This window comes from Camellia sinensis, unplaced genomic scaffold, assembly GCF_055761805.1.
Source record: "Camellia sinensis isolate YWXY unplaced genomic scaffold, ASM5576180v1 Unanchor1, whole genome shotgun sequence".
NCBI classification, from domain to species: Eukaryota; Viridiplantae; Streptophyta; class Magnoliopsida; order Ericales; family Theaceae; genus Camellia; species Camellia sinensis.
Window position 1 is genome coordinate 9,129,443 of NW_028128987.1, and position 11,327 is coordinate 9,140,769.

General features: G+C 34.9%; 1 non-coding gene across 1 annotated transcript; it reads right to left on the reverse strand.

Moving 5' to 3' along the window:
* Window positions 1–1,660: 1,660 nt before the first annotated feature.
* Window positions 1,661–3,407, reverse strand: LOC114288663 (uncharacterized). Its single transcript, XR_014357557.1, has one exon. It is a non-coding gene; the product is annotated as an uncharacterized LOC114288663 (transcript).
* Between the last annotated feature and the right edge of the window lie 7,920 nt (window positions 3,408–11,327).

Below are 11,327 nucleotides of genomic sequence, written 5' to 3' on the forward strand. Positions count from 1 at the left end.
TTGGATTGTAATCCAAATAGTGGATAGTCCCCCCCTCCAATCCCCCCAATCAAACACGCCCTTAGGTGATTTTTCCAACCCCTAAAACCAGAGCTGGAGGCTGGTTATATAGGCAAAAATAGGGGGAAAATGGGAGAAAAAAATGGAGGGAAAACAATCCAAGTTTCCCTCAAAAAATGCACCCCCCGGATACACAATCTGGGGGGGAAGAGATGCATATTTGAGATGTACCTGTAGCAAGGAACATGGCTGGCCAGTTTTCTTGGGCTCAGGTGGCCGGCCGGCCACCTCCTATGGCCGGCCGGCCAAGGGTCAAAAGGGTCAATCAACATTAGTGGCCGACCATATGATATTGGTGGCCTCCCATGTGTGCACAACACAACCATGTGGTCAAAAACTAGAGAAAGTAAACCAGGAAAGAGAAAAACCCACTTTTTGGAGGGGTTCAAAAGGGTCAAGCAACATTAGTGGCCGACCATATGATATTGGTGGCCTCCCAAGTGTGTACAACACAAATATGTGGTTTAGAGCTGGAAAAAGTGGCCTTAAGGTGGTCAACATTGGCTTTCAAGTGAGAAAAACGGGCGACGGAGGGCGATTAGGAAATATAACTGGTTGCCGGAACAATTACTGGCCTTCCACCCTTCTATGACCTTCCTAATGATGAAACAGAGGTCCCTGCCAAAAATGAACCAAAACCGATGCAAAATGAAGGTTCGGGGGCCGAAACGCGCAGTCTGGGGCCCCGAAAACTGACTGTTGGGCACCAGGAGTGGTGTTCGACCACGAAGTTGGTCTCTCGGACCGCAGTGTCCCTCAAAAGGGATCAAATAAGATGTATGCCAAAAACCAGGGCAAACGGAGGTGGTTAGGTGGTCCCGAACTGAGGCACACGGCCAACGGCTCTGAAAAATTGGAAACCGGGCTCCAAGCGGGCAAAACGGCCTACGACCACAAAACATAGCCTACGGCCACTGAGAGATGGTCTACGAGACCTCTCCCTCCCTTCGCGAAGAGAAAACGGAGAAAACCGAGCCTGGTTCGCAAACCGAGGCAAAGCACAAAAGAGTCCGGAAGCAAGGCTCGCAGCTGAGACTCTGAAACCTCTGAACGAGCACGATATGCAACATCACCAAGCGCTCAATCGGTGACATCTGAGTCTTAAGGTCGGTCAAAAATAGGGTGTCTACAGTATAATGAATAAATTATGGTGGCCCTATAGTTTTTTTAATCCCACTTTGGTTCCTCTATAATTTTACACGTGATTTTTTTTTTTAGTTTAAAATTTTTAAAGGAAGTGACAAAGGGATTGTAATAAACAAAACTGAAAATGTAAGATTTGAATGAAAATAACGAGAACTAAAATGAAGTTTCACTCAAACTAGACAGTCCAACAGTTTAATTTAAGCCCATTAATGTAGTAGAAAAAATTGTCATTCAGTCTTCACATTAACCTCAAAATTTCCTCCTAATTTACTGCATATTCAGTTTGGGTGCATGAGGGGATTACTAACTCTACTTAAACGATTTGAATAATTTATTTTTGTAGATTCTCATGCATAGATCGTTATTAATGAAATAAATAAATTGAAGCTAGTGCTGTATGATTTCATTATGGTAGTTTTCATTTTTTTCTTATTATGGACTTGAAAAATTAAAATTAAAATGAAAAACCAAGATCACATATATATATATATATATATAAAGAAAACCACTTTCGCAGGTGAACGCGATTGCATTTAGCACATGCAACAAGCCTTTTAAACCTCTAAGTTACCCCTAAAGGACGAGTGAAGTCTCGTGAGGGTTTGCAGCAGAGATGATACCCACAAACATCTATCTACCGACTATTTTTTTTTTTTTTTTGGTGGATGTTTATTTGCTGGGATTATTACAATATTTACAGTAATTTTATTCGATTGCATGGCAGCACAGTACTTGAGGTAATCATCAGAGCGGTTCTTCTTGGGTCTCGTACTTGAAGTTGTAGGAATTGACGCCAGTGTAAACGCCATCGTCCATGTTGTAGGTAATTTGCTTCCCGTTAGTAAGAGTGTCTTGTTGAGTATAAGAGAAAGGCACGTCGCAGGAACCCCTTGTGGCTAGCAAACTCAATTTCACCCTAGTCATTGGCGGCACAGTAACCTTGTACACAGTCTCTACTACACTTGTTGATGTAATAGTTTCTCCCCACTGGTACGCAGAGTTAATCTCAGCAGAAACTTCGATTTTTCCCTCTGCAATGAATGGGACACCAGTTTGGAAGGTGGTTTTGACCCCCAATTTCACGGAGACGCTGGCATTCCAAGTACTGGTCCTAGTGTCTGTATATGAGAGCTTCATATCTATAGTGTTGGGTTCTTGGGTACTATTAGTGGCATCTCCATTGGCCATCGTGAGAACATTCTGGTTGTAGATCCTAGCGTCCATGAGTCGGAAATTGACATTATAGATTCTCCTGGAGAGAACAGTTTCGTAGAGCTGCAGGCGTGCCTCTGTGGTTATGGTTCTGACAGCGGCATTGAGACAACTGGTCTTTCCCTCGGTGGTGAGTCTCTTGCAGAAATTGTTGTTACCCAAGTTGCGGAGAGCGATGATGTTGTCCTCCACTTTGATAGGCCAAAACAACGTGTCGGAGTTGTTGCTGGTGGTGTCATCTGAGTCGGCCCAGATCCAATTAGGGCTGCGCCTCCAGAACTTTCCGAAGAAATCGGACTTTATGCGAATGTTCCCGCCATGAGTGGTGAAAACCTCGTTCCCAACCGTTTCATCTCCAATGTCACTGGATGCGAACTGCAGATATGGGTGTCCCTCGATCATGCGGCGCTAAGGTAGGTGCCATTATCGCCCTTGAAGGCGACGTGTTTGGGCAATATCAACAGCGATTCCCAATCGATGATTGTGTAGACATCGCAACCATCTTTGTCAATATCTGCGGAACCGGCAAATAAGCAGGCATAATGTGGGGGTGCAGCTCTCCATAAGCATGCATAGTGACCGAGCTGGACATGGCGAAATCGGAGTGTTTGAGCATCACCATCACTAGCGGTGCCCTGTACGTAGATGGGCTCGAACAAAGTACATGACCATGTGGATTGGTCTTCATTTGGTTCGTCAGCCCCAGCAACAATCCACCAGTGATTGGCTGACCACCTTACCAAGTATTTGTTGTCGTAACAACACCTTATGTGCACCAGATTTCCACTTCCACTCTTTGCCAACTCCACCTGAAACTTTACGTACGGGCTCACAACCTCCTCTCCGGAGAATTGGACAAACCCATGCACTTGCACATCTTCATTTATGTAGCGCAAGTATTTGTTGTTATAGTTTGATTTCAGCACTAGAAACCTTGGCAATGCCATTCTCTCTCTCTCTCTCTCTCTCACTTGTCTTTTTTTTCTTTTTCTTCCTTTCTTGCTTGTGCCTTTTCTACTCAAACTTGCGATGCTATTTATAAGGGAAAATGGTGGTTGTGACGATCCAACTCCAACTCAGTAAATCAACCCAATACCGACAACTTTCTTCTCCTTTTTACCTTGTTTTCTCTCTCATTTATTGGGAAGATGAAAATGATTTTGATACGTATTCAATAAGTTAAAATACAATGATAGAAACTCTTTCATGACTATTTTATAAACCATTTTTCATGAATTCTAAAATTCTTTTTATTTCATTTGAACAAGTGCAAAGCGGAAAATATCAAAACCTTACACTGAAAAATACTCCTCCCAAATTAATAGTCGTTTTTAAAAATTCAAACTTTTTAAGGAGATATAATTTTGGGTAAATTATGCAAATAGTCCCGGTAGTTTACACGATGTGTCAATTTGGTCTTTATAGTTTCAATTTGCTTGATTTTGCCCCTTAATTTAATGGATTGTGTCATTTTAGTCCAATAAATAACAGTTGTTAAGTTAATTTAACGGAATGATAAACAATGTGTCAATTTGATCCATGTACTTTACATGATGTGCCAATTTGGTCCCTATAGTTTTAATTTTTTCGATTTTAACAAGGATCAAATTGACACATTGTGAAAAATATATGAACTAAATTGATACATTGTTTGACTTTTCGTTAAATTAACTTAACAACCATTATTTATTAGACTAAAATGACACAATTCGTTAAATTAAGGGATAAAATTAACCAAATTGAAACAATAAGGATCAAATCGACAGATCGTATAAACTATAGGAACTATTTGCATAATTTTTCCTATAATCTTTACACTTTGAATTCAAATTTTAAAAAAATAAAATTTCAAAAATACCATTCTATTCTCATTTTTTAATATATTTATAATTACTTTATAAGAGATAATTTTGGAAACTTTTAAATTTAAAGATTTAACTTTTCAAAATGGAAATATATTCTGGACAACAAAAAAATGAAATAATAGACTAATAAAATGGGACGGAGGGAGTATTTACAAAAATAATTTGGTTTCTTTCAAGTTGAGTCAATTTGAGAGAACGTTTTGGCTTGATAACCCATTTTGGGACTAATTTCAATAATACAAATCGTTTATTTTTTATGACTCACTGAGTAGAGTATTCGTGCAAAAAATTAAGATAATTGGATATTGGTAATTTTATGTATGAATTATATTTATTTTTAAAAAATAGATGTCGAATATAATTTCAAAAATAGCCATTAATTTTTGTGATACAAATGTAATTCAAACATATAATTACTGATATTCGATCATCTTAATTTTTTATATGAATATTCTACTTAATAAGTCCTAAAAAGTAAACAATTTGGATTACCTAAGCCGATCCCAAAATGAACCTACCAAATCAAAATGCTTTCTCAAGTTGAGATCACCAACATGAGAGAAGCTCAACTCTAACCCATAAAAAAAATAAAAAATGGAAAACTTATTATTTTTAATAATTAAAATTATAATATTTTTCATTTTTTTGTAAATAGTTTTTGTTGCCCCCACTGATGTGTTATTCCCCTTTGTATCTATTTTATATATTATACACAAAAAAATAATTTTTATAAATTTCATACTAGTGTTGTCTCGATGATAATTTTAAAAAAAAAATTGAGGATAATATTGAATGTTTTCATTTGAGATGAAGGGATCAGAAGAAATAGTTTTATTTTTTTAAATTTTTTTATTTATATATCATTACTTATGTATATTATTTGTTGTTTGATGGAGCATTCCATATATATCTACCAGCGGGCCACACTCGCATTATGTGTGCAATTCAAAAAATGTGATAATATAATAATGGGTAAATTACACCGACACCTCTTGAGGTTTATTTTTACTACAATTTATCCTTTTACTTTTTGAAAATTACATCTCCCTCCCTATGGTTTAAAGTTTCATTGCAGATTCTCCCCTCAGCAATTTAATTTTTTTAAATACCAATTTTTCCCTCACTGGGTAAATTACATTGACAACCCTCACATTTTAGAAATTTCAATCCCCTCCCTAAGGTTTAAAGTAGCATTATCAATTGCCTCCTCGGTTAGTATTAGTTGGAAAAAAAAATTCATTGAAAAAAAAATTATTAGTAAAATTTTTAAATTTCTGTTTAAAAACCAACGTAAACTCATTTTTTAAATTTATATTTTTTCCTCAAATTTAAAAACTGAAACAACAATTTATAAACCGAAAAAATTATCAAACAAGTTTTTATGACAGTTTTTAAATTTTTGTAAATATAAATTGAAAACTGAAAACGAAATGGTTATCAAACAGGCCTTAGATGGTAAAAATATCATAAAAGCAACAAATAATTAAATAAGTTACCAACGTAAGAAATGACTTGTCAAAAGATTTTTAGGCTATGTATGGTTTGATTTTTAGAATTTTGTTTTAAAAATTAAAAATTAATTTGGTTAAGAAATAAAAAATAAAAAATAAAAAATAATTATCATTTAAGGGTAAAAAATAATTATCATTTTAACTTTTGGACAGGTTATATACATACGTATGGTTGTTTCAATTTAATTTGTAAAAATTATTTCTAATCACTCGAAAGATAAAAATTATATAAAAATGATAATTATTTTTTTATTTTTTATTTATTATTTTTAATTTAAAAAAATTTTAAAAATCAAACTATACATAGCCTAAGAATCTTTTGATAAGTCATTTCTTACGTTGGTAACTTATTTAATTATTTGTTAATTTTATAATATTTTTATCATCTGAAATCTATTTGGTAACCATTTTATTCTCAATTTTCAATTTATATTTACATAAATTTTAAAAACTGTCATAAGAACTTGTTTGGTAATTTTTTTGATTTATAAACTGTTGTCTCAATTTGTAAATTTGAGAAAAAAATGTAAATTCAAAAAATGAGTTTACGTTGGCTTTTAAACACAAAAAAAAAAAAAAAAATCAATTAATTTTTTTTTCAAATATTTTTTTTAATTAATTTTTTTTCCAATTAAATTTTTTTTCAATGAATTTTTTTTCTAACTAATACTAACCGATGGGGCAATTGGTAATGTTACTTTAAACCTTAGGGGGGATGTAATTTCTAAAATGTGAAGGGTGTCAATGTAATTTACCTAGTAAGAGTAAAATTGGTATTTAAAAAAATTAAATTGCTGAGGGGGGAATCTGTAATGAAACTTTAAACTTCAGGGAGGGAGAGATAATGTCCAAAATGTGAGAAGGGGAACTGTAATAAATATAAATCTCAAGGGTGTCAGCGTAATTTACCCTATAATAATAATGATAAAGAAAAATGCACATATAATATGTTTGTTTAAGTGGTAAGGGCTTATTTTGCAAAACCCATGATGTAATCGATTCAATATGGTTCATATTTAGGTAAAATTTTTCACAAACCGCACCAAACCGAACCAAACCGAACCAATTGAAATGGTCGGGTTTGATGCGGTTTAATCAGTCAACGACCTTTCAAACTTGAGCCACTTTTTAATATAAGGGTTACTTACAAAAAAAATCTCAAAGTTTCACATATGTTTCACTGTAACGTCCCAAATTTCTAACCCAAATGATAACACAAAAATCATGGCTCTTTCAAGGAAAACCGAATATAAATCTCCAAACTTACATTACATGATACAGTAGTTCTTCATGCAACAATACATTAATCCAACAACAAGTAAATAAATAAATAAATACTCTCAAGGGCTTACAAATTTCCAAGGCTTGAGCCTGGTTACACAAAACGATTATTCAAACCCATACACATACAGCCCTTGACTTACACACAGAGTCACAACAAAATAAGAGTCTCGTACTCTCAACACACATTTCCTCGCCTTTAGTTAGGCGGTATCACCACATCTTTTCCTGCACAAAAATCCCATAGGGTGAGCATAAAGCCCAGTGAAAAAATCCTTAACAAAGTATATACATTTTATACAAGTCTCAAGAGATGAAATGTATATGCCATGCTATGCCCTTTTGAAAGAAAATCGCATCTTCATCTTTGAAAACCATCATGCTCAATGATGTCATACAATTTCAATTCTTCAAAACTTAACAATTCATTTCAAGAGCGGTAAATACGACTCTAGTAATTCTTAGGTCGGTGTCTGCAAGTAGACTATACAAGTACTACCAATTTGTCATTTTTATCGGTATTAACTGGAAGGCTCGACATCTATCCGCGCAGGTTTTCGATGTTTTACCCCGGACTCTCAGGCCAACTTATTCAATATCATCTACACCACCTATCAAGACTTATCAACGTATTTACCCCAAAACTATTCCATGAAAACTTGTTTCTCAACATTCTTTTCTCAATGCAAGTTTTCAAATCCACTTTCAAAGTTTAATGTAATCAAATGAATTGATATGCCAATAACACAAGATGAATATAAATACTTTTATTCCAATTCATCATCCAAGGAATAACATAATTCTATCTTCTAAAGTATCTTCAACAATTAGTCATTTCAAGACTATTTCAACGTTTTGAACAATAATTTCCAAAATGAACAATAATTCTCATATTCCTTGAAATTCATCATTTATATAAATATAAATAAGAAATTTTCCAAACATCCATTTATTTTGACACACAAAATAAATATAACAATATCATTCATGGATTTTCAGTCTCTTAAAAAAAATCTCCAAATTCTAGGTTTTCTCACCAAAACTATACAATTCAAATCTTTTGAAAGAAAACTTTTCAAAATCATATTTTCTTCAATCAACGAAGATCAAAACTCATAAGATCATTTTAAAAGAACAAAAGACAAATCCACTTTCAAAATCGCTCAACTTCTTAAATCAACAATCAATTTTCAAAGCAATCGAAAGATGATTTTGAAAATCATATAGATCTTGCAAAAAAATATATATATATAACTCTAAGAAAATCTTAAGTTTTGAAGAAGAAATGAGATGAAACCCCAAAATTTACGGTGTCGAAACTCGATCTCCACCGCACACAACGAAGCCCTCAAGAAGTTACACAACTTTGATGAAGAACTTCGGTCTAACTCCCAACGGATCTTAAGAAATCAAGATTTTGATCTAATTTGGCGTAGGGAAATGTAGAGAGAAGGGAGAGGAAATGTTTTTAGAGAGAGAGAGAGAGATATACAAAAGTGATTTGAAATATCAGATTCACAAACTGATATAACATGGTCTGCTCGAGGGTGGAAAGCCCCGCTTGAGCGTCGAATACACATTCCCAGTACTTTTGCAGATAGGTCAAACTTCTGAAACCAAACATTCTCCGCTTGAGCGCGTAAACGGCCGCTCGAGCAGACAAGCAACTTCTAATGCATTTTGCATTTTTGCTTTGGGGGCGCTGCCTCTCGATCCCGCAAAGGCTCTGCCCTCGGACTCACCAAGGGGCGTTGCCCCCTGAACCCCCGCGAGCTGACCAGGCAGCTTAATCCCCAACATGCCCACTCGAAGTGGCAAGACGTGAAAGAAGGGTCGAAACTGGGATTGCTACAACCTCCCCCCCTTAAAGAATTTTGTCCCCGAAATTTCAAATCAAACTACCCAAACAAAGGGGTTTCTAGCGATCAAAACCATGCTATTTCAGTTTCAAATCACAATACTAACTCTCAACCAAATTCCACCATTTCCCCCATGGTTATCTCATTAACAACAACCTCCCAAATACGCATAAACTTGAAATTTCTTAAAAAGTAATGGCAGCTCTCAACAACTTTATGCTTAAAACAACAACACATATATCAACATGTGGTTAACAACTTTAAATACGTTTCCCTCAACACTAGGGAATATTATAAAGAAAAGCAACTTAAGCATTTTCAAACAAATCCGGATATTTGGAGCGGACTTCCGCCTCCCGTTCCCACATCGCTTCTTCAACCCCATGGTGTCTCCACAATATCTTTACCAACGGTATAGTTTTGTCCCGTAGCACTTGCTCTCGAGTATCTAATATTTGAATCGATCGTTCTTCGTAAGAGACATCCTCATCTACCTCCAAGTTAACCCAATCAAGTACGTGAGAAAGGTCAGGTTCATACTTCCTAAGCATAGACATGAAATACGTTGTGAACTCCCGAAAGTTGTGGCAGTAGAGCTAACCGGTATGCCACTTTCCCAATTCGCTCTAAGATCTCAAAAGACCCAATGAACCTCGAAGATAATTTGCCACTTTTACCAAATCTCATCAAACCCTGCCTTGCTGAGATTTTTAGAATCACATGGTCACCAACTTCAAAAGATAAAGGTCGTCTCCTCTTATCGGCATAACTCTTTTGTCGACTTTGGGCCATAGCTAACCTCTTCCGAATGAGAATAACTTTCTCGGTTGTCTCTCTAACAATTTTTGGACCCAGTAACAGTGCATCACCCACTTCGGCCCAACAAACCGGTGATCTACAAGGTCGACCATACAAGGCCTCAAATGGTGTCATCCCAATACTAGCTTGGTAACTATTGTTGTAAGCAAACTCAATCAATGGTAAGTGTCTTTCCCAAGGCCCCTTAAAATAAAGGACACAAGCTCTAAGCATGTCCTCCAAATTCTGAATGGTACGTTCCGACTGTCTATCGGTTTGAAGATGATAAGCGGTGCTAAGAGTCAACTTAGTTCCCAACACCTCTTGAAGGCTTTGCCATAACCGGGCAGTAAAACGAGGATCCCTATCCGACACAATAGTCACAAAGACTCTATGAAGTCGAACTATCTCTCTAATGTATAACTCTGCCAAGCATTCAATTGAGTCGCTGGTGCACATCGGAATGAAATGGGTTGACTTAGTCAACCTATCAACAATCACCCAAACGGCGCCATTGCCTTGTTGTGTTCTAGGAAGCCCAACTACAAAATCCATGGTAACACGCTCCCACTTCCACTCGGCTATCGGTAAGGGTTGTAACAAACCCGCTGGTCTTTGATGTTCAGTCTTCACTTGTTGACAAGTAAGGCATTTTGATACAAATAAAGCGACATCCCGTTTCATACCCTTCCACCAAAACTGACGACTAAGATCATGATACATTTTAGTACCTCCCGGGTGTACCGCAAGGCGTGAGTGATGGAACTCCTGAAGTACTTCCTCTCTACAAGATTCTGGTACAAACAAACGGTCTAGCTAACGTACACTCAGATCTGAGTGAACGTTCAAACATTTCTCTTCCTTTCCTTTGGAAATCGTAACACGGATTGATTCCACATCACGGTCTCCTTGTTGTGCCTCAGATTAGTAACCAAGGTAGGTTGAGCATTAGTGAGAGAAAAACACATTATAATAAAATAAAAAATAAAATAAAATAAAATAAAGTATAAATTACAAATATACTATTTAAAATATAGATTGTCAAAAAGATATTACTAATAAGAAAAACACATTATATTACAATTTTTGTACAATACAATATATTTTTTACTAATTTTAATTCATTTTTAATATTTTTACATTTTTTAAAGATATTTTTTACACACAGTTCAACATTAAATAATGCCTAAGGGACACTTGTTAGTATTTACCTTCTACGGTAAAATTATAAATATTTTTTTTAGAATATTTTATTTAATGAAATTAACAGATAAAATGAAATTCTTAATTACCTTTTCATACAATAATAAAATTATTTTAGTTATAACTGAAATATAATATCATTAAAAATTCATAATTAACTTGATGATTTATTAATAAAATGAATTATTTGCTTATAAAATTAGAAACTTAAACGGGCAAGATTTATGCAAATCAAATAACCAAAAAAAGTAGATGTTAAGGGACTTCTCTCTTAACTTTTAGATAATTAATTTTTTTTTAACTTATTTAAATTATTTTTGTTTAAAAATTACAAACATAAATTATATTAAATAATTTGATACAGACTTTTAAATAAAAATAAATTATAATCA